This window comes from Schistocerca gregaria, chromosome 2, assembly GCF_023897955.1.
Source record: "Schistocerca gregaria isolate iqSchGreg1 chromosome 2, iqSchGreg1.2, whole genome shotgun sequence".
NCBI lineage: Eukaryota > Metazoa > Arthropoda > Insecta > Orthoptera > Acrididae > Schistocerca > Schistocerca gregaria.
The window spans coordinates 414,196,295-414,223,584 of record NC_064921.1 but is presented as its reverse complement, the minus strand read 5'-3'; the positions used below and the strand labels follow the sequence as shown (position 1 = coordinate 414,223,584).

Below are 27,290 nucleotides of genomic sequence, written 5' to 3'. Positions count from 1 at the left end.
GTTATCAGCAACTCACTGAGGTTTTTGCGAACTGTGTAATAGGGCTGCGAGAAGCTTGATGTTCCTTGTGCGATACCGTAGAAAGACTTGGCAAGGATGTAGCCATTCTACATGATTGCTAACAGAGGTGGTTGCGAGAATGTAGGATGCCAGAACACCGGGTTCCGGCCGGCAACGTGGCACTACCAAAAGGAAAGACCACCGTGTTCGATGTTTGGTTCAAAATTGTTCAATGGCTCTGAGCACTATGGGACTTAACTTCTGAGGTCATCAGTCCCCTAGTACTTAAACGTAACTAACCTAAGGATATCACACACAGCCATACCCGAGGCAGGATTGAAACCTGCGACCGTAGAGGTTATGCGGTTCCATACTGTAGCGCCTAAAACCGCTCGGCCACACAGGCCGGCTGAATTAGCCGTACTACCAAGTGCTACAGGCATGTATCTCCATCCCACAAACTGACATCCAGTACTTGTGCGGTACAGTGCATGCATGTCTGCCGGCCGCTGTGACCGAGCGGTTCTAGGCGCTTCAGTCCGGAACCACGCGGCTGCTACGGTTTCAGGTTCGAATCCTGCTTCGGGCATGGATGTGCCCGGTGTCCTTAGGTTGGTTAGGTTTAAGTAGTTCTAAGCCTAGGGGACTGATATTAAGTCCCATGCTTAGAGCCATTTGAACCATGCATGTCTCCATGCTTGCATTCCACATTCTGGCGGTTATTAATGTACAGAATTTAATATTTGCAATGGCTTACCTCGCGTTGACATCAACCTGTGGCCTTGTGATGTTAACAACTTAAATATAATACCTAGATAAATGTATTTCCGAAATTTCATTACTCTACATTAATGATTTTTTGGAGTGGCGAATTTTTTGAGACTGTGCAGATGTTGATTTAGTAGGTTTACCACAAAATGCTTAGGAAGTGACAAGCCCCGCTATCGAGTTCTTTCCTTTGTTGTAGGCGGTATTTTACATTTATCCACACTGACGGCGATACCGCTAATAGGTGCTAGTTCGGGGAAAGTGCCTGTGATGCGGGACAGGGGCCGAACCCCACGTGGCAAAGGAGGGAACTGGGCGCTGAGCGGCGAGTTCGCGGCGGCCGTGGGAGTGTCCTGCGCGCAGGCGAGTTGTGATTCGCGGGCAGCCTTCGGCAGCCGGCGGCGCGGTCCGTTGGCCGCGGAAGAAGCGGCGCACGGCGCGCCGGGCTGCCGACGCACAGGCGCAGGTTTGCCAACCTGGGGAGGGGGGCGGCGGGCGCTCGCTATAAGTAGATGAGTAGCGGGCGCTCGCGCACACGCGTGCACCATCCCACCTGCCGCACAGGGGCACCAACTCCATCATACATTGGTGAGTACCGCACTCTCCTTACGGCCCTCGCCGTTACCGAGTAATTTCGCAAATTTTCAGCACCTGCCACTCGTCTCTGTTGTGGTTCCAAACAGCGGCCAAAACGACGATGCTGGTTATTTTCTGCGTCGTGATTGTTGTTAACAATCACTTTGGCTCAAATTTCATGTAATCTGGAAGACAACTTCTGGCAAGGATCGTTGTTGACGTCTGTGTCATAATAGTAGATACAACAAAAAACAACAGTCTTTGGGTTAAACTGTAATGTCCTATGCCCCTAAAATGTATGTTTTTACCTAAAATGGGATACTGCAATAGAACAGTCCTACAGGGACACCTATTTTGACTCCCTCCTCCAGTTTATTATTCAAATTCTTTTGTACAAAATTTATTCAAATATGTTTCGAAATATCTGCAATGTGAACACTGTCAGTGGATTATTACAAATTGAATCGTGTGTTGTGCGTCGCTAATGGGCTGGTTGTTTTTAGTGAGTGTCTACGTTACAAACGAAACGCTGACTCATTTCGAACATGATAAGGATGAATGGACTAGAGTGTTTGTGAATGAACTAACACCGAATTCACCTAAAGTGATTTAAAGAAACCTTGGCAAAACAAAAGGTTGGATTACAGGGCATGGATTCCAACCCTAGTTTCGACATCGAGTCGAGTGAGTCAAGTAGGTACTGCACCATTCCACTTAGTCGTGAGCTAATGCAGAACAACCAGGGCTCCTGTTCGCCGAGATCCGACTTCAAAGCTACAGCTAGCCACCACTATGCACGTATCCAGTGTTTCTCCAGAATCTAGTTCAACTGGTTTCCCAGGTCCTTACTTCAAAAGAGAGCTACAGTCACGCTTTTGTAACCTTATTCTCCTGCCCCATTCGAAATGTCTCCAGTGTCGACGGAACGTAAATTTTAAGGAGTCAAATTTTCTCTTAGTTAAAAATGGTTCAGTACATTGGTACTGAGTCTATTTGAAGTGACAACTGAGAAATCTGCACCAGAACCAGAACTAAAACAAAATTTCCTGTTTTTCGTTAGCAGGCGTCTTACCATTAAGCTACGCCAGCACGCCCCGTAGTTCGCTCCAAAGTCTCAATGTCACTCGGTGTTCTGTCCTGTGTATCGAATACGTTTGAGTGGTAGTCTTTTTATTCATTTCCAACCAAAGCATTTTGATTCGAACCGTTCTGAAGAGAGCGTCTGTGGTGTGAGAGCGTTTATCTGTTATCCATCTCTCACCAATGTAATTAACGAAAGATTTTACTGCTCAGAATTTTGTAGGAAAATTAAAGTTATCTTGTCGTTTTGTGAAGCTGGCATTCTTATATTTAGCTCGATCAGTATCTATATAGGTCACTAAATGTCATGTACTAACTTTGACGTTCCCTTCTGTATTTCTTAAGCGGACCTGCACGTGAACAGGTAGCGTTTTCATCCCGTACATTGACAATACATTGCTCTTGATCTATAACACCAGCGGCGTTGAAGTTTTATGTCAGCACAACATTAGTAAGCGTTATTTAAAAAATTATCTATTTCTCTGTGATAATTTAATTATTGCAACAATTTGTCTGCAAGATGATTTTTGAATGCCCATGTCTCTAGCAACATGTGTGTAATATCCCTCGAACTGTGGCAGAGTTGTCTCAACATCCTTATAAATATCTCGCATCTTGTGTTTTAGAGTGTAACTGAAGAAACAGCAACTTATTTCATCTAATCAGTATGTTATTCAAGAATTACCTTCGACGATAATATGTAGTATATCCACACACTACAAGATGTGAGGCGTAACATATTTTTCCATGGCTTTTGAGAGAAGACTGCCACAGTTTGAATGATTTTACACGCATCAAGTCCGAGACGATAACGAAAACTCCTCGTGCATTGCACCGAGCGAGGTGGCGCAGTGGTTCGACACTGGACTCGCATTCGAGAGGACGACGGTTCAATCCCGCGTCCGGCCATCCTGATTTAGGTATACCGTGATTTCCCTAAATCGTTCCAGGCAAATGCCGGGATGGTTCTGTTCAAAGGGCACAGCCGACTTCCATCCCCCTCCTTCTCTAATCCGATGAGACCGATGACCTCGCTGTCTGGTATCCTTCCCCAAAACAACCAACCAACCAACAAATCTGATGAATCCTCGTGCATTAATAATAAACTATCATAGGTATATATATATAAAATTTTTAATAATGCTTTATCCTGTGTTATGCGTGTTGACATAAAACCGCAACGTCCTAGGTGTTATGGATGAAGTGTAATGTATTCTCAAAGTATGGGATGAAAATACTGCCTCTTCACGTCCACATCCTTTCAAGGTTATGTTTTGGCACTAAAAATACTTTCCTCTTGCGTTGTCAAAAGTAATTTCTTGTGGTCAACCGAATTGACTCCTTAAATATTTTTTTTAAATTTTCTATTTTTCTGCTAGCGCCGTTTTACTGTATGATACTGTGAAGTATCGTTTTAGTTAATCAGTGTTAGACCCGAGCCACCTACATCGAAACCTATAAATCTGGGGGACTTTCGTGTGGTTTCTGCGTTAGGCTTCTTCATAGTTTCTCATTAGTAGGGAAACTGCTGTGTACTGCTGTCGTTACGGGGGCCGTCGAGGTAGTCCTCCACGGTTGCTCAAGACTGGCGGCAGGAAACCCAGCCGAGTGCTCGCGTAATGGCGCGTGGAACTGCCCGATCGCCTGCTCCACGCAACAGAGCTGCGTGCCTGAGCCGTCTCACGCAGCCATCCAAGACTGCTGTACCTTGTACATATCTTGTGCCAGGAGAAAAACACCACGATAACTTGTAGTTGAAGCGGACACTTTGTCAGTTATCTACAAGTCTAGCACCGACACAGATGCATGATCTGGTTTGAGTTTAAAATGGACTGCCTGTGCCGTTCATATGAGAGAATGACGTAGCTGTGACTGACTCCCTTATGAGCTCGCAAGTCTGCAGCTGCCACGGCCAGCTATTGTATGTCAAACAAGAAGAAAAGTGAAACTTCCTGGCAGATTAAAACTGTGTGCCGGGCCGAGACTCGAACTCGGGACCTTTGCCTTTCGCGGGCAAGTGGTCTGCCAACTGAGCTACCCAAGCACGACTCACGCCCAGCCCTCACAGCTTTACTTCTGCCAGTACCTCGCCTCGCTTCGAGTCTCGGCCCGGCACACAGTTTTAATCTGCCAGGAAGTTTCATATCAGCGCACACTCCGCTGCAGAGTGAAAATTTCATTCAAGAAGAAAAGTATGTGAACTACATCTGGCTCTACGTGTAGGAGGTAGCTGCCTCACTAACCATAACCTAAACAAACAGTATCTAAGTCATTTGCTGTCTCTGTAAAACCTATGCAGATTTCACATTAATTGTCTTGTGAGTTATTCGTGGTACTAACGATGAACTCATGGTGGTGCTTGTAAATGCACTTTTTGAGTGCGCCGACCGAGGCTTCACAAAACAGAGGGCTCGTCTTCCTGTGGGAGTGCTTTTACTATTCGTGTTCAGCCGCTGTGATTTAGATTTCCTTTGGTTTGCATAAATGCCGGTACGCTTGTTTCGGATGACATTGATTCATTTCTTTCTTTTTGTTTTGAATCATAAGTGTTCCGACTGGCTTGCTGCAAATGCACTTGTGAAATTACGTATTCTAAATTCTGAAAATTTAGGCAGAACGACGCAGGTCATTGAGGTTAGAAAACGTTACTGTGAACTGCTTTGCATATATGTTGGCAATCATTTCGGTACAATAAGCGTAGGAGCGTGTTAAATACACGACCAGAGCATTTCTGCTGCTACGGAGCTGTCACTTCAATAGGACCGGCGAGAGGCGATCTATAAGTGCAGAACATTTCCTGCAGAACACTGCGATGGGACATTTAGTTGAGTAAGAAGGCGTTTTTTCCACATAACATATGATTTACTCGAAGATGGAACTATAAGGTTTTCGGCTGTGAGCACTATGGGACTTAACATCTGTGGTCATCACTCCCCTATACTTAGAACTACTTAAAAAACTAAGGACATCACACACATCCATGCCCGAGGCAGGATTCGAACCTGCGACTGTAGCGGTCACGCGGTTCTAGACTGAAGCGCCTAGAACCCCACGGCCACACCGGCCGGCTATAAGGTTTTAAACGAAAGTTTAGCTTATAGGAAAAAGAGGGCTTTTACGTGAGGGTAGCGAATATCCGGATTCGAAAGCTGCTCGGGCACTTGTTTAATCGGCCAAGAAAAGAAAATCGTTGATGCACGCACTTTACTGTAGAGTGACCGGTTTGTTTTTCACTTATTACAGGGCACTGTAGTCGGTCCTGTCCGTCGAAGGAGTGCCACATTGAACACTGAAGTTGATGAAGCGAGCCTCTTCAGCTCTAACCGGTCACTGTTTACGTTAGTTACGTGTTACCGAAACTGTCATTATCAGGTTCAAAACTCGGAACTTGTTCAACAAATTTGAGAGTCAGCTGCATCCCGCTTGCCCGCATCTCGTGGTCGTGCGGTAGTGTTCTCGCTTCCCACGCCCGGGTTCCCGGGTTCGATTCCCAGCGGGATCAGGGATTTTTTCTGCCTCATGATGGCTGGGTGTTGTGTGATGTCCTTAGGTTAGTCAGGTTTAAGTAGTTCGAAATTCTAGGGGACTGATGACCATAGATGTTAAATCCCATAGTGCTCAGAGCCATTTGAACCATTTTGCATCCCGCTTCGACATAGGTTTCATTGCGACTGATGCTGAACTTTGTTTCACGAGTTGTAAGTTTCGAACGTTACAATGGCAGTAGCTGAAAAACGTTACTTACTTAATAACTATATTTAAAAAAATAAATAAGCAATGCGGATGAGTTTATTCGCAGAAACTCGTAATTATCGCTGACTTAAAGAACTTTCTCATTTTACTGATATGGTCCAGCATACTATGAAAGTCACTGATTCTGTAACAGCGCAGAAATGAATCAGTCAATGGTACGGCGAAAATGAAAAGAAATTACTGCACTATTGTTAGAGAACTACAGATTTATTGTGTTTCTGCTTACTCTTTGGTCAGACACTTACTAATTCAAGAATAATAATTTTGTTTTCTTTCAACATTAAATAAAAATTTCTTTTCTGTCTTTAGTCAAACCTTCTTCTGTTGGTGAATCATAAAAGGGTAAACTAGTAGCAGCGTTAATAACGAAGTACTAGATGGCATTCATTCCTTTCCGTATAGGAAAGATCTATCGTCACTTGTTATCCATATCAATGAGAGCTTAATAGAAGGACACCTGTTTTCCCTTCAGGTTTTATTTTAGCGCTGTCATTTAGTGTGGACGGTGCTGCACACAGGACACGGAGGATCGGCAACGGTGCCACTACAGCTGTGAGCTAGAGTAGTGTGCTGGCGGCGGTCCTGACCCGTGCTGACAGTTGCGGACCTCCCGGTAAGCACCGCCAGCGCCGCCGCGGCTGCTGGAGGCAACGGCAGCGGCAGCGGCCGCGGTGCCCGCGAGGTTCAACGGCCGCAAGGTCGCCTCTGGAGCGCTGCGACGCTCCAGCCAAACGCTGGACACGTAGCTACTAGTTGCACTTTATACCATATAACAGGCACAGGAACTCCCCAATAGGGCACTTTTTGTGCTCAGTTTCCTGATTGTTGTTCCATCTTCTGTCCGCTTCCGTAGCTGATGATGAGCGCGACTGAATGTCATGCGGGGGCCCCGGTACGATTTCCAGTATTTCGAGGTCCTTTTCCTTGGTGAGAGGAGCGGTGCGGGGTGCATTCAGCTTTGTAGCGGTTGGAAGGTCAGAAAAACCGACTACGAGAGGGAGAGAGGTGTGCCGACCACATGCCTCTCCGTACCATATCCAATGACGACATTGGCAGAGGATGACATGGCAGTCGGTCGATCCCCACTGGCCCGTATATGTCGGGGACGTGGATCTTTTTATGAACTATTCCATCCTTTGCAATTAATTCATACACACGATACTGAAAAGAAAAGATAACTAAATCTTAACATGCTACAAGGTTTGTAATTCCTATCATGTATGAGTTTCACTTACTTTCTAATACCGCCAAGAAAATACTCGGATCCTCAATTAGGCGTGGAGTGCTGGAAAGGGGGCGGAGTCATATTTTGCAAACAACAGTCGAAACATGTCACCAGTCGTTCAACTCTTCAACGATAAAATCCGCTCCTTGGTCACAGAATCCTTCGAGAACCATTGTTGTGAAGATCTTTATCGTTGGAAAATCTGTGATTGCTGCGACTCACTTGTTCGACTGTTTGGACGTAGTCATCTGAGGAGTCCATGTCGATGGTCTTGCTTCACGATTAGCACCGGTACATCTTTGCATCCTTGGTGAAACTGCTGGCGCCATACACTATCGCTAAACGCGACACGGCATTTGGTCGACATACCGGCAGAAGTTCCAGGCGAAAAGTGTGCAGTTTAGACGTTTTACTTGCGTAAGTCGTACGGTCTCGCGTACTTCAACTTTCAATTACGTTTCCAGCTGCCGCGGTTTTCCATTCTCACATTGTGATGTGCTTGTTCAGGGTACCGCAGCAGTACTATGTCTTCAGGAAACCCACAACACGCACCGCTCTTGTTGCGAAATGGTTTTAGCGTTGGACGACATATTCAGTTTATTAATGAATAGACATGTGGTTATTTCACGGAGACCAATGCAATACCACACATCATCCATGCGATCCTGATAGTACTTACTAGTCCTTTCAGATGACTGAATAATCGATGCGCCACGTTTTAAATTACGAGAAATGGACTAGAGTGTATGCGACGATTAAATCGTGCCTCCCCCGTAGCAGCACCCGCGATGTCTGCATCGTACTGCGAGTACCCCGTACAATGCTGTAGTTTTTCACTCATATCATTCTCCTGAAAATGACGAGCTGGAAACATTTCGAAACGCTGTGTCAAGACGATGCTGCTTCTTTGCTGACCGGTTTTCTTTAGAAAAGATGCTTTTTCTGTCAACCCACTTACAGCCAGGTGTCACGCTGGCCGTTTTATAAACGCGGAGGCCTTCAGATGACGATCGCGGTCAGGAAAGGCAGGACATGTTCTGTCTCCTGACAATGCGCCACTCTTGTTGCGAAATGGTCTTACCTTTGGACGATAATGCAGTTTACGTCAGCTCCCACAAAATCAATGGAGTGATGAAAATCAAAATCGTAGCTACAGTATAACATGACCGCCGTAGAGATATATGAGAGTCAATTGATCGTTGTCAGTCGCCTATTTTGTATCTTCCTACGATTCAGGTAGTGCCATACTTCTGTCAATGATTGCGTATGCCAAGCCTCTAGTGGCAATGAAGACGACTGACATGAGCGTTTACCTGTTGAATTAGTTAACACGCGTTTTTGTGCAAATGTGGAGGTGAACTTTCGTGAACTGACAATTTACTGGGAAGTCTGTGTTGCAGTTTCAATGTTTTTATATTGTGTGCCACAAGTAGTCTGTAGAAAATCATGCGGCAAGTGGCGTATCTTATTCGACAGTTTTAAGGCGCAATGGTAACTGTACTTAGAGCTGTAAAATTACCATAGACTATCATAAGTGAGCTAGACTAGGGTAATTTGCCTAGCAGCTTTGGTCAGTTAAGGTCGTAACCGCGTCACCTATATGTTAGGAGTGTTGTATACCTATGAGGCGTACCTCAAAACGAGTACTTTCTTTATGCATGTAACCAGTGTCTTACTAGATTCTCTTAAAAACGGAAAGTGGTGAACTGTCTAGAAACCGAATGAGGATATATTAAGGGCGAGGTTCTACCTACTTATCCTCCCATCAGTTACTTAAAAATAAACTGTATGTACAGCAAAACTGAAATTAACAGTGTTTAATTCAGGTTTCTTCGAAAATTGTCGATTTGTAACGTGCAATAGTGTGATGTTGTTGTAAAAATAAAGAAACAATACAATTTTATCACATAGCGCTAGAAAATGCATTTTGCTCAACATAAAGGTAAAATAAAAGAAAAAAACGCAAAACGAAAATATATCCAACATCGCTTCAATACTTCGCAGAACTTATATGAAACACGGTTCTGTTATTCATAAACAACTTTCGAGTTCATAAATAACAACAGGAAACTCTGGCTTTTGATTATGATGAAGAATGCTCTACTGAGGACAAAATAAGAGCAGTAGTTATATATGTATTCTTATGTTTGTGCATGTAAACTGTACTTGCATCAAAAGTTCAAATGGATCTGAGGTCATCAGTCCCCTAGAACTTAGAACTACTTAAACCTGACTAACCTAAGGACATCACACACATCCATGCCCGAGACAGGATTCGAACCTGTAACCATAGCAGTCGCGCGGTTGCGGACTGCAGCGCCTAGAAACGCGGTCAGCTGCATCGAAAGTAATTGCTTCGTTACATAAAAGCGCCGAAGTTACGCGATCAGCTGATTCTTATTACTTAGGGAATTCAATTCATATTCTGTGAGGATATAAAATACACAATGTAACACTGCACGATGTGTGGCTCTAATAACGTGCAAAGCGAACAAAAACAAAACAAACAAACAAAAAGAGAAGTTGTCGGCTCCCAGGTTCTCTGTTAGACATTAATTTATGTTCTTCCCCTACCAATGCTATCAATACTGTCGGTAACCCTACCATTTACTATGTCATTTATGTACTGTACCAGGACTACCAAACCGTGGTTTTGATAGAGCGCAACTCTAGATGCACTGAATTATCGGATGGAACGATAATTAGCAATACTTCGAGTGGAGGTCGTCTCCGTTTACGATAGGAAAACTTTAATGAATTCAAAAATGTTAATTTATGCAAGTGAACTTTTCTTGAATATTCTGAATTGTTATCACAGTAAACTTTCGTTTATCAGCGTAATTATATAAAAAGAGAGTTAAAATATTTTGTTCCAGTTTGTCTAGCTGCCTTGTGAACTGGAGACCGATAACACTGTACTTCATACTGGAGTTTGATTCGATCGTCGTCAGTCGCCTGCGGTGTCTCTCGTTGCGCTTCAGGATGTGTTATATGTCCGTCAGTGACCGCGCACGCTAATCCTTGGCATTGAAGACGTACTCTATGTACGTTCCATAAAAATATCAGTCAGAGATCTCAAAGTCTGACTTCTACACTTTTTCTAACTGAACGGAGGGTAGATTCCGACCTCTGAACTCTGTAAAGTTATACAAATTTCTTGCAGTTTGGTACAGCTTCATACACTACTGGCCATTAAAATTGCTACGCTACGACGATGACGTTCTACAGACGCGAAATTAACGGACGGAAGAAGATGCTGTGATATGCGAATGATTAGCTTTTCAGAGCATTCACACAAGGTTGGCGCCGGTGGCGACACCTACAACGTGCTGACATGAGGAAAGTTTCCAACCGATTTCTCATACACAAACAGCAGTTGACCGGCGTTGCTTGGTGAAACGTTGTTGTGTTGCCACGTGTAAGGAGGAGAAATGCGTACCATCACGTTTCCGACTTTGATAAAGGTCGGATTGTAGCCTATCGCGATTGCGGTTTGTCGTATCGCCACATTGCTGCTCGTGTTGGTCGAGATCCCATGACTGTTAGCAGAATATGGAATCGGTGGATTCAGGAGGGTAATACGAAACACCGTGCTGGATCCCAACGGTTTCGTATCACTAGCAGTCGAGATGGCAGGCATCTTATCCGCATGGCTGTAACGGATCGTGCAGCCACGTTTCGATCCCTGAGTCAACAGATGGGGAAGTTTGCAAGACAACAACCATCTGCACGAACAGTTCGACGACGTTTGCAGCAGCATGGACTATCAGCTCCGAGACCATGGCTGAATTTGGTGGCATCGCGGTGGACGCACATTGGAATCGTGTATTCGTCATCGCAATATTGGCGTATCACTCGGCGTGATGGTATGGGGTGCCATTGGTTACACGTCTCGGTCACCTCTTGTTCGCACTGACGGCACTTTGGACAGTGGACGTTACATATCAGATATGTTACGACCCGTGGTTGTAGGACATGTTCTGAGACATCGAGGGATCATCAATTTGGTATTGGAGGGCAGCGTGGAGGGTGAAAATCGTAGAGGGAGACCAAGAGATGAATACACTAAGCAGGTTCAGAAGGATGTATGCTGCAGTAGGTACTGGGAGACGAAGAAGCTTGCTCAGGATAGAGTAGCATGGAGAGCTGCATCAAACCAGTCTCAGGACTGATGACCACAACAACGCAACGACCCGTGGCTCCACCCTTCATTCGATCCCTGCAAAACCCTACATTTCAGCAGGATAATGCACGACCGCAGGTCCTCTACGGGCCTTTCTGGATACAGAAGATGTTTGACTGCTGCCATGGTCAGCACATTCTCCAGATCTCTCACCAACTGAAAACGTCTGGTCAATGGTGGCCGAGCAACTGGCTTGTCACAATACGCCAGTCACTACTCTTGATGAACTGTGGTATAGTGTTGAAGCTGCTTGGGCAGGTGTACCTGTACACCCCATCCAAGCTCTGTTTGACTCAATGCCCAGGGGTATCAAGGCCGTCATTACGGCCAGAGGCGGTTGTTCTGGGTACTGATTTCTCGCGATCTATGCACCCAAACTGCGTGAAAATGAAATCACATGTCAGTTCTAGTATAATATATTTGTCCAATGAATACCCGTTTGTCATCTGCATTTCTTCTTGGTTTAACAATTTTAATGTAGTTACTTTAGACAGCGGCACAGTGGTGCACTGTGCCGCCCGTCCCGCCTCCTCAGTGCGCACCCCGGCAGCGGTGCGTGTCGTGGTCAGTGGCCACTCTGGCCGCCTTCCCATCGGCCGGCCGGTCGCCGGTCGCCGGTCTCTGGTCTCTGGTCGGCGGACAGCCAAGCGAGCCGCTCCAGCGCATGCGTATTCGGCGCACGCACGTGCGTACGTCAGCGTACGCCGCGACCTGCCCGAGCCGCGCCGCTCCTGCGTACGGCGCAGCAGGGCGTGGTGCGTGTCACTCGGTATTTGGGACGACGGCTCGCCGCTTCTCGGCCGTCACGAACCTGCCAGCTCTTCACTTCGCTCTTCCCTAAGCGACCAGACGAAAATGGTCCTACTGATGTGTAGCGAAACTCTAGTAGCCTACGTATCCCCTCTAATTTTTTATTCTATATTTCCCGAAAGAGTAGCATTTCAGATCACTAGGTTACCATAACAAACTGTGCTCTCGCTTGCAATTTCAGTGAGAAAATTCAGCGTGAGGTTCCCGCTTGTTGAACCAGGAAATCAGTGGTGGCCAAACTGCGTTGGTGACTTACCGTCTCACGCTACGTCACTGTAGTATTAACACGTGTTCATGTAAATGGCAATCGGACGACGTCTTTGCATCTGCCGAAGATGATGTCTTCTCTTGTGCAGCGGAAGTGTTTTACATAATAAACCGTCCTTTAAAAAAAGCAAAAAATGAATATAAATTAACTCATTGTCACTGCCAACACGTACTTACAGACAATAATAGTTTTTTTTTAATAAAAGAGTATTTGACCATTGGAACAGCATGTATAAATTTCTAAATCCATTGCCGATAGTAACAACTCGTCTGTTACTATGGTGTTGCCTGAGTTCGCCTGCAGCTCAACTAACAACGATCGGAAGCGTAATTTCAAAGTTAACCAATTTGTTAGCAATTCGACCGTCTTCAGCTTCAATCGGGGTGAATATTGTCTTTTAATTTCGTCTTAATGCTCCAGTTTGTCAGTTTAATTGACAAACATCGTAGCTCTGCTTTCGCTCTCTTCCTCCATCACAAGATCATTTCAAAACCGAGTTCTCAGTTGATCTGTTGTGAAGGTTCTCTGTTGTGTGTTATCAAAGGTTGCCTGCTCGACTGCCAGCTGGTTATGGGAAAGAGAAGCTTAGTACCGACAAGATGGTTTGAAGAGCACAAATCCGCAGTATATTCTCTAAAAATTGCGTAAATTTATCAGTGTTACAGTTTTGCATCAACATCCATAGTCTGAAAACCACTGCGAACTGCATGACAAAGGATACGTCTTATTGTACCTATTTCTTTCGCATATGGCATGCGGGAAGAATGATTATCTAGAAGTCTCTGCGTGCGGTGTAACTATTCTGCTCTTGTCCTTGCAATTCCTCCAACAGCAATGAATAGAGGGTTGTAGTACACTCCCAGATTTATTACATAAAGCTCGTTCTTGAAAATTTGTGAGTAGGCTTCCAGTGGATGGTTTGCGTCGATCTTCAAATGCCTCCAATTTCATTTCCTTCAGCATCTGCGTGACATTCTCCTATGTGTCATCAAACCTTTGTCCATTCGTATTCTTCTTCTTTGTATGTGTTTAGTATCCCCTGTTTGTCGTATTTGGCAAGGGACCCACACACTTCGGCAATATCCTCGGATGCGTTGCACGACTATTTTGAAATTAATGTCCTTTATAGACAAGTACCCGACGTTCCGGGTATGTAATTATTCCAGTAGTATTAGTTCACCTCCTCCTACCCCGCTCCCTATCTGTCTGCAATTCCCGCCTCTCTCTGTTCATGTGCACCTCCCTGCTCTGTCTGGCTGCTCCTCGCCTCTTTCTATGTCCATCTGCTCCTCCCTACCCACTCTCCACTCTCCCTGTCATCTCCTCTTTCCTTCTGTCTCCGTCCGTCTCTTCTTCCCTTCCTCTGCCCACTTCCTCTCCCTGTCTCTCTGTCCATCTCGCAGTCTTGCACTTCTCTGTCCATTTCCCCCTCCCCATTTCTCTGTCGACCTTCTCTTCCCCACATCTGCTTGCATCTCTTCCTCCCTACTCTCTGTCAGCTCAATCGAGATGGTCACATAGATTCTCAACTGGGTTTAAATTTGGGGAGTCTGGTGGCCAGGGGAGTACGGTAAACTCACCACAGTGTTCTTCAAACCTCGCTCGCATGTACACTAAAAGTTGCGTGACACATTGCCTTACCCTGCTAGTAGATGCCGTCGCGCCGCGGAAAGAAAACTGCGTTTAGCGGTTGAAGTGATCCCTAGGGATAGTTGCGTACTTGTGGTGATCTATTGTGCCGTCCAGAATGACGAGATCACTCAGAAAATGCCACTAAAACATTCTTCAGTCCATAATGCTCTTTACTCCTGTCTAGACCCTTCCGACGGTTGTTGTAGGCTGTTGGCTTTCAGACGTTTGATGCCGTGCACGCCAACGGCCATCTGTCCGATAGACATTCGTTGAGGAGACACTGTTGGTAGCCACTTAGTTCATCTGGGCGGTCAGATGCTGAACAGTTGCAGTCCTGTTCATCCGTACACATCTCCACAGTACACATCTCCATAGCTGTCTTTCACCTCTGACATCTATGGCCCTGATGCACCAGAGTTGCCTCTGCGCTGGTTTGGTTAGCGCCATTTTTCAACCACGGCGACACGCGAACGGTTTACAAATTTAGCCGTTGAAATGCTATGATAGAGAAGAGTCCTAATTTTCCACAGAGAAATTAAATGAGGATAGGAATCGAAGTGTCCCATAATTTAGACGTTTTGTAAAGGTAGGTTTCATTTTCTCTTCCTCCACTCTCTTTCCTACTATGTGTGTATGGGAACTTGGGGGAGGGTGGGGGTGGGAGGGGTGGAAATGGGTGGGAGGTGGGGGAGAGGGAGCGATTCAGTTGTGCTCGTAATCACTCCACTGCTGTAAACCATCACATTTTGGTGTAGTACAGTTGAAATCACCGACTGGCATCCAGATTAAGGTTTTCCGTATATTAAACCTGTGACTTTAGACGTATGCAGTGATGGTTTCTTCGAAGAGACGACAGCCGATTTACTTTCGTGTTCTTATCCAGTCCGAGTTTGTGCTCCGTCTCTAATGACATCACCGGTGGGATTTTAAGCGTTATCTTCCGAGCTTCCTTCGTTGAACATATGCAGTCTGAAAATTCCGGGTTACAATCCCATGCTCACACACACACAGTTTTAATTTGCCACTGAAACGTTATGGTTATCACAATGTTCATTTCTGGCGGAAACAGAGCAAATAAGAAGGATATCACAACGATCCGTGGGGAAATCATTCTCATATTGAAACCAGACGCCTAAGTCGTGTCCATGAACAGCACTAATAGCCGCGCTGCAATCACTCCTAGACCTCAATCACGACGAATGGGAGGGGACACATCTGAAACGTTGAGTATATTCAGTTACTGCTTTTCATTTTTATTCTGAACCCTACTACGCGTTTCGTTAGTAATATTATCCATTGGAATTTAGTGTTTCTATGCAATAAAAAATACTCATGGCGTGCACATATTTCATCTGTTTGTTGGATAGGTTAAGCTCCATCTTCCTCGCATAAATAAATAAAAACAGTTTTTGCATGTTATCATAGTCGTACCACAAGTGTCTGTCACTTTTTCTCTCATTCTTTGATGCATACCTTACGATGTGTATCAATTGCGCGGAGTCCATTTCGTCTGCTCTATTCTCTTCCTTAATTTCAGGTAATTTGATCCATTCCTGTCTTCGAGCGGTCCTATTCTTCTTCATTCTCTGCCTCTTTTTCCTATACTTTTACTTTTAATTATTGTTAGCTATAGGGAGCATTTTTGCAATATATATCCCAGCCACATATTGTGAGGAAACTGCGTAGTAACTTGAAAATCGTAATGCTATCCGGGTCTCGCAATGCACTCAGCTGTGAACGCTCCATCACACATCATCTTCACTATGAAAAGGGAAACAACTCGAGCATGTTTATAAGAGCCACAAATACGTGCATCGACATCTTATATCAGTGGCACACCATCATATGACCGCTCTGCAAGTCTAGGGAGTCTTCTGCCACGTCGGACCCTGTCCGCACGTTCCAGACAGCAGTTAGCGTGGCCGTGTGTCTGCAGTTCGCAGTAGCCTTCTCGGATGCATGCACGTGATCGTATAGTATATGTCTGCTCCTTCGTCTGATAGCTTCCTCATTACCTCTCTGACAGCGATGCGAGTTATTCTGTCGTAATTCCCTTCATATGAGTCACATCCCAGACCTTGCGTCACAACTCACGGTAGGGGCACTGCGCTTCTACCATACAAACAAAGCCACATGACCTCGTGGAAAATGCCAGTTTTCTTCATTGATCAAGAGTGCCAGTAAATTTTACCGTGATTCTTTGGTCTTGTTATGGAAAACTGTAGACGCCACAAACCACAACGTGCAACTAGACTGCCAGTGTTTCTTCTTCTTTTCTTCTCTTTTTCTGAAGAGAAAAAAAGAAAGAAATACAAACAATACGAGTAACAAAAGAACCTCTACTTTGGCGATTGCCCTTATCTCACTGGTTAGTTCTTAATCTCTTCCTAAATTATCTTAGACGTTCTACTATTTTCCCTCCGGCGTCGGCACTGACCTTAAGCACTCCTTCCAATGTACTCCCAAGGCTGCAACAAGACTCCATTTCGCAGTGATCAGCATTTAATGCATTCTTCTTTTGTCAGTGCTGTTAGTTTGTGTCATGATTGTGGCACATGAAATCTAGATGTTAAGTTTAATTATTTTACGTACAATGCATTACTTTATGGCATTGAATGATGCGATAACTGTTAAAATTCGTCATAAATATAGGACATAGCGAATATTCTGGTAAAGACTAAGGAACATCGTCTCAGTTATAACTTTGGGATTATGAAGTAACCTTAGTCTTAGATACCCATTTTACTCGCATAATACGAAAGGGAGAGGAACTCTTTGGAGTTTGGAATGACTGGAGAAGATCTAACAGTAAATTTAAGCACTGAATCGAACTGCAAAGAGTACCCATATGATCCAACTTAAAGATTGTATTAATGCGATACGTAGTGTTTACTATCTCGTACTGACTAACCAAGATGGGTACAGCCACGGTAGTCTTCCATCAACTTGTAGTACTTGCAGGAACTTCCAGTGCAGTTTTTACACTGCTCATCTTCATTATAATGGGTTTTTACACCTGAAATTTCCCAAACTGTTGTTATCCCCATCACAATGAGAGCGTGGTATACACTCGTCTCTGGAACCAAACAGCCAGGAAATCGTAATTAACGATGAACGCGATTCAGATTTGTTTGAAATGTACAACAAAATTAATCTTCTAGAAACATAGATTCTTAAACGCTCATTCTGCAACTATAAAAGCAACCGCGTAAGGCAAAATACCATGTGTCCTCTGATGCCAACCTACGTAATATTAAAGTATTATATGCGCATGTGCGTCATGAAATTTCGAGAAAGTTCTTTCCGGGAATAGTAGGACAACGTAATACTTTCTCGCACATACTTCTCGCTAAATGACCACAACGAGAAAATTCTAGAAATTAAAGTTAATATATAGACTTATCGACAGTCACTTTTCCCACCCACCATTGGAGGAGAGGAGGGGGGATCAGTTAATGGTAATAGAAGTCCCCTTCGCCACCCAACGTCAGATGGTCAGATGGCTTACGCATTATTGATGTAGATGTAAAGTTAATGCATGGCATACGCGCCCATCAAAATTACTTCTGTGTAGGGAGATAAAATAGAACTACGACGTTACATATTTTTTCCAGTGGTGAGTTTCAATTGATTATAGCTCTACAATCAGCATTCGTGAAACTGATGGTAGGCTTATTTTCAACTCGAAATACGGATATCATTTCGCTAGATTCGTTTAAGCGGCCACGCATACCACAATATTTTGAACTAGTAAATATATTACACGGTGTAAATCGGCTGACTATCAATTTATCGACTCAGTACTTTCGTTTATGTCAGTATATAAGATCACTTTGCTAGACTGAAACGACGAACTACTTCGAATAAATTTAGCAAAACGTATTTTAGGTGAGTGTTTTCATTAAATCAAATAAGGCCATGACGAGAGGTTTCTTTTTGGAGAAGCCATGTCGGATTGGTCCTCTTCATGCTCAACCACGGAGCTATCGATGAGGCGTTGAACTCAGTCTTTGCTGTCAGAATAATCGCGCCGGTTAGAGGAAGAATACACCAAATTTGGTGGATAATCGAGAGTGCTCCCATTCAAAACTTTTTCATTTGCAGCTTTTACAGTGGAGGAACAACTTCAAGAAGTCAGCATGCAAAAATCGTCTCCCTCTGCACTCTCGTGCGAGGTCGCTATGTATTGCCTGAGACGGTCTTTGTGCAGAGTGACTTTTCTCCGGCGGCCAAAGTCGGTGCACATACAGCTGTTAATGAGATTTCGGAGCTGGCCGTGCAGGCAAATTGACGAGTACGTCGCGGCTAAGAGGCCGTTAACAAGCCGTTAATTGCTGCAGCATTCGGGAAGCGGGTTCAGCGGACGCGTCTCTTTGTGCTAGCAGCTAGCTGCTCCACTCTTGGCTGCCGCGCCGTGTGGTCCATTGTCGCGCGTCTGCAGACCGCCTTCCCAATGGGGAACCAGCAGCCCGCGAACCCTGATCTGTAGGTAGGGGGGCGCTGGGTGCTGCACGATGTGTCGGTGCCTGCGATCAGAATCGGTTCACCAGACAAGGACGTTCCTGGAACAACTGTTCCACGAAGGGTGCCACAGTGAGTTGAGCCTCCGTGTTCCTTCTGTCTTGTATTCTCCGGCGGCTGTAGTTGTCCCGCTATTGATGTGCGCACGTTTCATTGACCCCGTTGGGATTTATTGTACAATTTCAAAAGGAATGCACCTTCCCAGGGACGATGTGCGCACGTTTCATTGGCCTCGTTGGGATTTACTGTACAATTCCAATAGGAATGCAGCTTCCCAGGCCGCGTGGGGTAGCCGCGCGGTCTACGGGGCGCCTTTTCGCGGTCAGTGCGGCTCCCCCCGTCGGAGATTCGATCCTCCCTCGGGCATTGATGTGTGTGTTGCCCATTGCGTAAGTTAGTTAGATAAAGTAGTGTGTAGGCTTAGGGGCCGATAACCTCAGCAGTTTGGTCTCTAAGACCTTACCACAAGTTTCCAAATTTCCAGCTTCCCAGGGATAAGCAGTACCTATTTTGACAGCAACACAAGAACGTTACTTTTGTACAGTTCTCTATCGAGCATGTTCGTGAATCACGTAGATGTGCTCAAACCCATCACCCACGTGCAGGTCAGAAATCTAACTCGTAGCACGGCAGCGCGGTGTTTAGGCATCTTCACAAAATCTTCACAATTATGAAATCAACTCAGCGAACATGGTCGGAGGCAATTTTTGACGTATAGGTATAGGTACAACTAGTCACGAAGTAGAAGTACTGAAAGGATGTTTTGTTCATCACACAATGTAACATTTGGATCTATGGAGACTACGAGAAACGAAACATGTTCTGAAACCTACAGGTGATCGAAATTGTTCAAGCCATATGATAGATAGCCAAGGAAGGCGATGAAGTTCATCCGTTTGTCAGGTAATGCCTGAACAGGACTAGCGGTGCGAATATGGATTACGTTACCTTGTAACACATTGCCTGTCACTACAGCGGAAAAAGAGCCAAAGTTACAAATTTCACTTTTATTTACTTGATGACTAGTTTCGGGTCGGGGCCCATTTTCAAATCATCCAGATAGCCAAAATGGTACATTCCAAAACATAAACATCATTTCAAGATAACTAACATATAGGTATAACAAAGTTGCAAATGAACAGTTAAAGATTTGTCTGTATGCTCTTTACCTGTTCATTTGCATTTTGTTACACGTATATGTTTGTTGCCTAGATATGGTTCTTATACTTTGGGAAGTACCATTTTGACTACCTGGATGATTTGAAAATGGGTCCAGACCCGGAAATAGTCATCAAGTAAATAAAAGTGAAATTTGCAACTTTGCCTGTTTTTCCACTGTATTTACTTACACAAATTGCGGCCCTGCAACTACTCCAGCAACCTGGAAGTTCGTACACAGTGCCTGTGTTGGAATTACATGACAAATACATTTAAATTTTGTTGTCTAGCATCTTCAACATGAAGACTCAAGACATCAGCCGCTACAGAGAATGATCTGAAAATTTTATCAAATAATAGTGAACCTCATTCTGAAATTCTATTAAAACGGCCATCTACTGTTTGGTTTTCATTCGTGCTTGGGAGTAATAATATGGCAGATGGAAAACCATGAAAATGAATGAAAAGGAAGGAAGGAATGTTAGAGTTTAACGTCCCGTCCACATCGAGGTTATTAGAGGCGGGCCACAAGCTTGGATTGTTTCAAGGATGGGTAACGAAATTTCTCGCGTCAAACGTATCATCCCGACATTTTCCTGGGGCTGTTTAAATAAATCATGGAAAACCTAAATCTGGATGGTCGGACGATGATTTGAACCGTCGTCCTGCCGAACACGAGTTCAGTGTAATAACTGCCGCGCCGCTTCGCTCGTTACCTCGAAACTACAAATTGCACTCATAGAGAGCCAGTGTTACACGAGGAGTGAAACTTTCCTTCTCTGGCACAACCCATACACAGCAAAGGCACCGCGTGGTTTCGACGATATTTGTATCATGCTGACGCTGTAATTATGGCAACTGAGTGTAGTATTTCCGTTGCAGAGTTTTACTGGCCCATAGACGTCCTTTACAACACTACTGAAATAGGAATCAGTATCAGAAAGGTTGATTAACTTTTCACGTCCAGTAGGCGATAGGAGGTACTTACGGAAGGAGGACCAGCCCGGATTGCTGAGATATCGGGAATAATGGTGGTGGTCTCCTTTCCAAAGGAACGATTCCGGCTTTCGCATTATGCTTTTTAGAGAAACCATAAATATCTAATCTGGATGGCAGGACGGGATTTAAGCAACCGTCCTCTCGAATTCCAATGATCATTGTTGTCGCACTGTTGTCATATACACAGAAGGAAGCTAATGTAAGCGTGGCTTATATACTGGTTTTATTGACAGCTACTTTACAGTAAGGCACGGTACCATACCCACGAAACATTTATGTTAACAGCCGCTATATTTCGCGAGAACCGTGCGGCTTAATGGTGATGGTACCCTCTTGTGTAAAGTGTTCCAGAGGTAAAAGTGGCCTCCCACCCGAAAACTCCGGGCCGGACGAGGATTGCTTACGAGGTTGCTGTCTACAGAAAACACAAAGCGGGCGTTCAATTGTTCGGAACGTGGAATGGCTGGCTCTGAGCACTATGGAACTTAACTTCTGAGGTCATCAGTTCCCTAGAACTTAGAACTACTTAAACCTAACTAACTTAAGGACATCACACACATTCATGTCCGAGGCAGGATTCGAGCCTGCGAACGTAGCGGTCGTGCGGTTCCAGACTGTAGCGCCTAGAACCGCTCGGCCACCTCGGCCGGAGAGAGTGGAATGTTTAATCAGTACTCGGATAGGTAGATTAAAGAAATGCTGTTTTCAGACTGAGAACCACGGACGAAAAACAACAATCTATACAACACTTTGTAACCAATACTCTTGAATATCCTGTTAACTGAAGATTAATTTTCTTCGACTATCACTTCTGGGTTAAGATGTCTTGGCACACGCCGTGTTACCTGCCACCACCGAGGGTACTGATGCCGTTGGGAGCCGGCCGTGGTGGCCGAGCGGTTCTAGGCGCTTCAGTCTGGAACCGCGCGACCGCTATGGTCGCAGATTCGAATCCTGCCTCGGGAATAGATGTGTGTGATGTCCTTAGGTTAGTCAGGTTTAAGTACTTCTAAGTTCTAGGGGACTGATGACCTCAGATGTTAAGTCCCACAGTGCTCAGAGCCATTTGAACCATTTTTGATGCCTTTGGGGCCCCAAAATCCTGGTATTCCGCTTCAAACGAACAACGCTCCCCCAAAGTGTCCTCGTTAAAAGCTCGAGTGACTGACTTCAGTTCCACATCACTCACGGCATGAATGTACAAATAAAACACCGCTTACGCATAAAAGTACTCTTTAACGGAATAACAAACGACAGTCCCAGAGCAAATATTAAGTGTGTTCTCCTTTCCATTACTCTGATAATCGTATGCATCCTTCAGTATTCCTCGATGTCCATTTGGTAATAGCGGAAAAACGTATAACTTACTAGTATTTGTCATTTTACATTGTACAGGGCAAAAATCTACTACTTACTAGTATTTCTCAATTTATATTGTTTGATTTTTAAGGTAGAGCATCTGCTTTACGGCAGTCATTATTTAAGCAGTCATCGAATCGAGACATCGGACATCATTCCAGCGCCCCGATCGTGACTGCAAATAGGGCGCAACGCTTTGTTACGGAGATAAGTGAATATTCATGCGGCCGAGCGCACAGCGCCGCAGCAAGTCACCGTGAGATTTCGGGAAGCGATATCGCGATCATTAGAGCTGGAGAACGAGGCTGGAGATGGTGCCCTGGGATTAGCGCGATGGGAGCGCCGCCTTTTATGGGAACAGTGCGGCCAGTACATGGTATACCGACGACACGGCTGCCTGCTGACCGAGCGGCAAAAACCTGTCCATCCGGCAGGCCAGCCATCAGCGGACGCATGGCCGCAGAGGGCAGTCCGTCTGCAGCAACATAGCCGCTCCAGGAATGTACCTCGCGGAGAATGTCTCACGAGCGACGAGGATCCTCCAGTTACAGGGCGGGCGTCGAACTCGCGCTACGGAGGATCAGAATTCCACCGTTCCTCAGTCCTCCGATTGTATCAGCCCCATTCCGTAGAGCTACTACAAAGGATTGTCAGCAACCCATAAAGAAAGCGTTTAACAGATGGCTGTGCTGACGATTCGATAGGAAACAATACCTAATTCCCAACTTTATGAAACCATGGCTCTGTGGAAACACAAGTAACCACAACGGTCGATATGTCCAACATGAGTTAGTGTCTTCATTGACTCAGTCGGTTGGTGCCACACTGGAAGAGCGAAGGTTTGGGTTTCCATCTCCAGGCTGCCCTAGGATTGTTTTCTTTCACTTATCGCTTCTCTCACGTCTGAAAATCATCTGTTGATCTGAAAAATGAAATCTGGACTGGCTTTCGGAACCCCGGCGGAGGACAAGATGAGCCATCTGTTGTCGGAGCACGCCTGCTGAAGCAGTGACGTGTTCTAACCTAAATTCGGTTAGAGGACAGCTTAACGTAGCCTACGCTCGTCGCACGTATTGATAAGGTGAAACCATCTTATAACATATCGCTTCCTGGCCGTCAGTGTGTGCTTGCCCTCCTCGATACCTTATTCGCCTCGGCTGGTTTCTCGTTGCAGTTGGCAGGGATTTTTGATCGGCCTGAAGATGATGGGTGTGTCTTTTTCCTAAGCCTTCTAATTGAGCTGTGGACGGAACAGACATCCGCGGCAGAGAGACTCTTACAAGTCTTTTGAGGGAGCAACACCTTCAGAAACGTATTAGTGGGAGCAGGAAATGACCAGTGAAAGTGCTTACATTTTGCTTCTGACAGTGATTGGTTGGGAGTCATAAATGTTAAATAATTTCGTGGAATATTTGAGAAACTCTCGAAGTCAGGGAGTCGGCTGGGAGCCCTCGCGTGCGCCATGGGGCGGAGCTGGTGTTTTGGTAGGGTTTTTCAGAAGTGATATCTCGTGAGCAGTCGAGTTACTACTCGCAGTACGGAAATTTGAGATATTCGCAAAGTGCATTCCCATGTGCAGGCGTGGATGCCGGGTTGAACTTCCCGGTGTGACTACTGCGTTAAAGGGTACACGTGTTTGGTATGCAGACCTCTTGCAAACACATAGCCAGTAGCTAACTGGACGGACGTGTTTAGGGGAATGACATGGCACTGACGAGGTTTAGTAGAAGCCTGTAAATTATAATTGTTTCTGTGAACATTTGAGAGTGATGTTTTTTTGAGGTTCTTTCCCTGCTGGCTTTTCAACTGCTTTCCGGTTTTATGGAAGAGAGTTGTTAGTAGGCAGTTGGAAGCAGTTTAATGAACTTTTAGTGGTGAACACATTCCAGTTCAGCGGTCGGATATCGGAGTCTTTTCTGAGACTAACAGCTACAGAGTTTATAGTTATTTCTCAGTGTCTACATTTTTTATATAGGATCAGAAACCTGTTTTAATCATTCACGAAGCGTTTGTTAACGAATCTGTTTCAGTTGCAGTACATATGTTTTGCGACTGGTTTAGAGCCAAACGATTCATTCTTAAGCCTGACCTACTCAGAGTGCACTGAAAGACTTGGTCTTCATAACAAACGTCAAAATGGAAATACATATTTTACAAACAAATCGCTGAAGACTGTCGCAATCAACATGTGCCTGCTTGGCAAGTCAGAATCAAACTTTGTAAAGCATGTATTGGCATTCTGATTGTGGCGTCACCGCCAGAAACCGCACTTGCTAGGTGGTAGCCTTTAAATCGGCCGCGGTCCGGTAGTATACGTCGGACCCGCGTGTCGCCGCTATCAGTGATTGCAGACCGAGCGCCGCTACACGGCAGGTCTAGAGAGACTTCCTAGCACTCGCCCCAGTTGTACAGCCGACTTTGCTATCGATGGTTCACTGACTTCTACGCTCTCATTTGCCGAGACGATAGTTAGCATAGCCTTCAGCTACGTCATTTGCTACGACCTAGCAAGACGCCATATTCAGTTACTATTGATATTGTGAATCATGTACCGTCAAGAGCGACGTTCATCATTAATGGATTAAAGTTAAGTATTCCACCAGCTACGTCCGGTTTTTTTTTCTTTTTTTTAATTCTAATTTCCTTGTCCCGTTCCAGACCTCACGCCAGCCTGCGTGAGGTGAAACGCGTGCATTTCGGCCTCCTCTAGTAACACGGTGTTGGCTCTCCTGCCAACCACAACACTGATGTTTGTTATGAAGATCATGCACATTCAATGCAGTCTCAGTAGATCAGGCTTGAGAATGAACCACATGGTTCGAAAGTAGTGGCCAAATATTTGTATTGCAATTGTTATAGGTGTGTTAGTAAATGCTTCATGAAATTATTAATTATTGACTTTGGAGTTTAGCTCCGTTCTGGGGTCAAAGCTCTTTCTTTAGAATGGCGATAGTGTAGCAAATTAGAGAACTGATTCGAGTCTTCAAAAACGTTTCCGATAACTCTGTGAAGTACTGCGTCGCTTAATTTGTCTCGTGCGTTGCACATCACCAAGGCGCTGATTCTGGCCGGGGCCAAGTTTGGGATTTCGTGCAACGTCACGGAAACTCCGACACACTGACGAAAGGAGCGTTTCAACCTGTGTCCTCCTGATTAAGCAAAATTTATTTTCTGTCAGTAGATCTGTTCTGAAACACCTTCAGGGATCTGAAATGTAATAAGAAGTCCCTCTGCCATGCGCTTTCCAGTGCTCTGCAGAGTATACATGAAGGTGTAGAAATCTATACACGTTTAGATGCAGCTCGTTTCATACATAAATTTATAACAGTAAGTTTTCAGATTATAAAATTGATAAGAGATCGCGAATGTTTGATGACGATCAGTGTGGCCTCAAGGAAGGTAAAAGCGCCAAAGAGGCAATTCTGACGTTGCAGTAGATAATAGAAGCAGGACTAAAGAAAAATCGAGACACGTTCATAGGGTTTGTTGACCTGGAAAAAGCGTTCAACAATGTCAAATGGTGCAAGATGTTTGATATTCTGAGAAAATAGGGATAAGCTTGGGAAAGACGGGTAATATATAATATGTACAAGTGCCAAGAGGGAACAATAAGAACGGAAGACCAAGAACAAAGTACTCGGGTTAAGAGTGTGTAAGACATGAATGTAGTCTTCCGCCCCTACTGTTTAATCGCATGTCGAAGAAGCAATGACAGAAATAAGAGGAAGTTTCAAGAGTGGGTGAAAGGTTTCGCTGGAGACTTTCCTATCCTCAGAGAAATTGAAGAAGAATTACAGGATCTGCTGAATGACATTAACAATCTAATGAGAACAGAATATGGATTTAGAGCAAATCGAAGAATGACGAAAGTAAAAAGGAGTAGAAGAAACGAAAGCAGCGAGAAACTTAACATCATAGTTGGTGCTCACGAAATAGACTATGTTAAGGAATTCTGCTAACTAGGTGGTAAAATAACCCATGATGGACAGAGCAAGGACGTAGTTAACAGACTGGCACAGGCAAAAAGGGCTTCCTGGCTAAGAGAAGTCTACTAGTATCAAGCGTGGGTCCTAATGTGAGGAAGAAATTTCCGATAATGTACACTTGGAACATAGCATTGTATGGTAGAGAAACATGGACTGTGGGAAAACCGAAACAGAAGAGAATCGAAGCATTTGATATGTGGTGCTGCAGAAGAATGAAAATAAGGTGGAATGATAAGGTAAGGAATGAGATGGTTCTGCCAGAATAGGAGAGGAAAGTAATATGTGGGCAACACCGACAAGACGTGACAGGATGACGGGACATCGGTTAAGATATCAGGAAGTAAACCCGTTGAGGGAGCTGTACAGGATAAAAACCGTAGAGGAAGGCTGAGACTGAAGTACATCCAGCAAATAATTGACCACGTAGATTGCAATTGTTGCTCCGAGAAGGTTGGTACAGGAGAGGAATTAGTGGCGGGCAAAGAAAAAAAAATCTTGGTGTTCATACGTTTCCAGCTATCAATGGTTGAAATATCCTGTTGAAATCTGTAAAAATGCCGTTCTGCAGCTGTGACAGTGTGTAACGAACATGTATTTAGAAGTGTTGTACAGTGCTTGATAGGAATTCTGGTGGAACAACAGGTGCTTAAGTTCTGTACAGATTCGATTTCATTGTAGGTCACGTCAGTCTATTCGATAGGAACGTTGCCTCCGATAGTCCTGGATTTCAGGATATCTTTCAGAAAAAACATATCACTAAAGGACACGCTTTTGGTTTGGCTTCCTTCGCCTCATGAATGATGTTCCGATTCCTAATTGAATTACTGCTGGAAAACGTCGTTCATTCGTCTTTTACCCGTTTCTTTTGGAAGGAAAGTTAACTATATGTTTTCAGTGATGAGAAGTAATTATTTGAAAAATATCATGATTTCCACCTGGAGATGCTGATAAAGTTCTTTATTTAACAACCAG

The 27,290-nt window shown here is 44.7% G+C and overlaps 1 protein-coding gene across 1 annotated transcript in view; it reads left to right on the top strand.

Annotated features, from left to right (window-relative positions):
- Positions 1-1,293: 1,293 nt before the first annotated feature.
- The window catches only part of LOC126323429 (uncharacterized transmembrane protein DDB_G0289901-like), a 437,992-nt gene continuing 411,995 nt past the window's right edge, over positions 1,294-27,290 (top strand). Inside the window, exon 1 of the mRNA XM_049994681.1 lies at positions 1,294-1,356. The gene's annotated coding sequence lies outside the window, so the exon portion shown is untranslated. The remainder of the gene's footprint in view (positions 1,357-27,290) is intronic.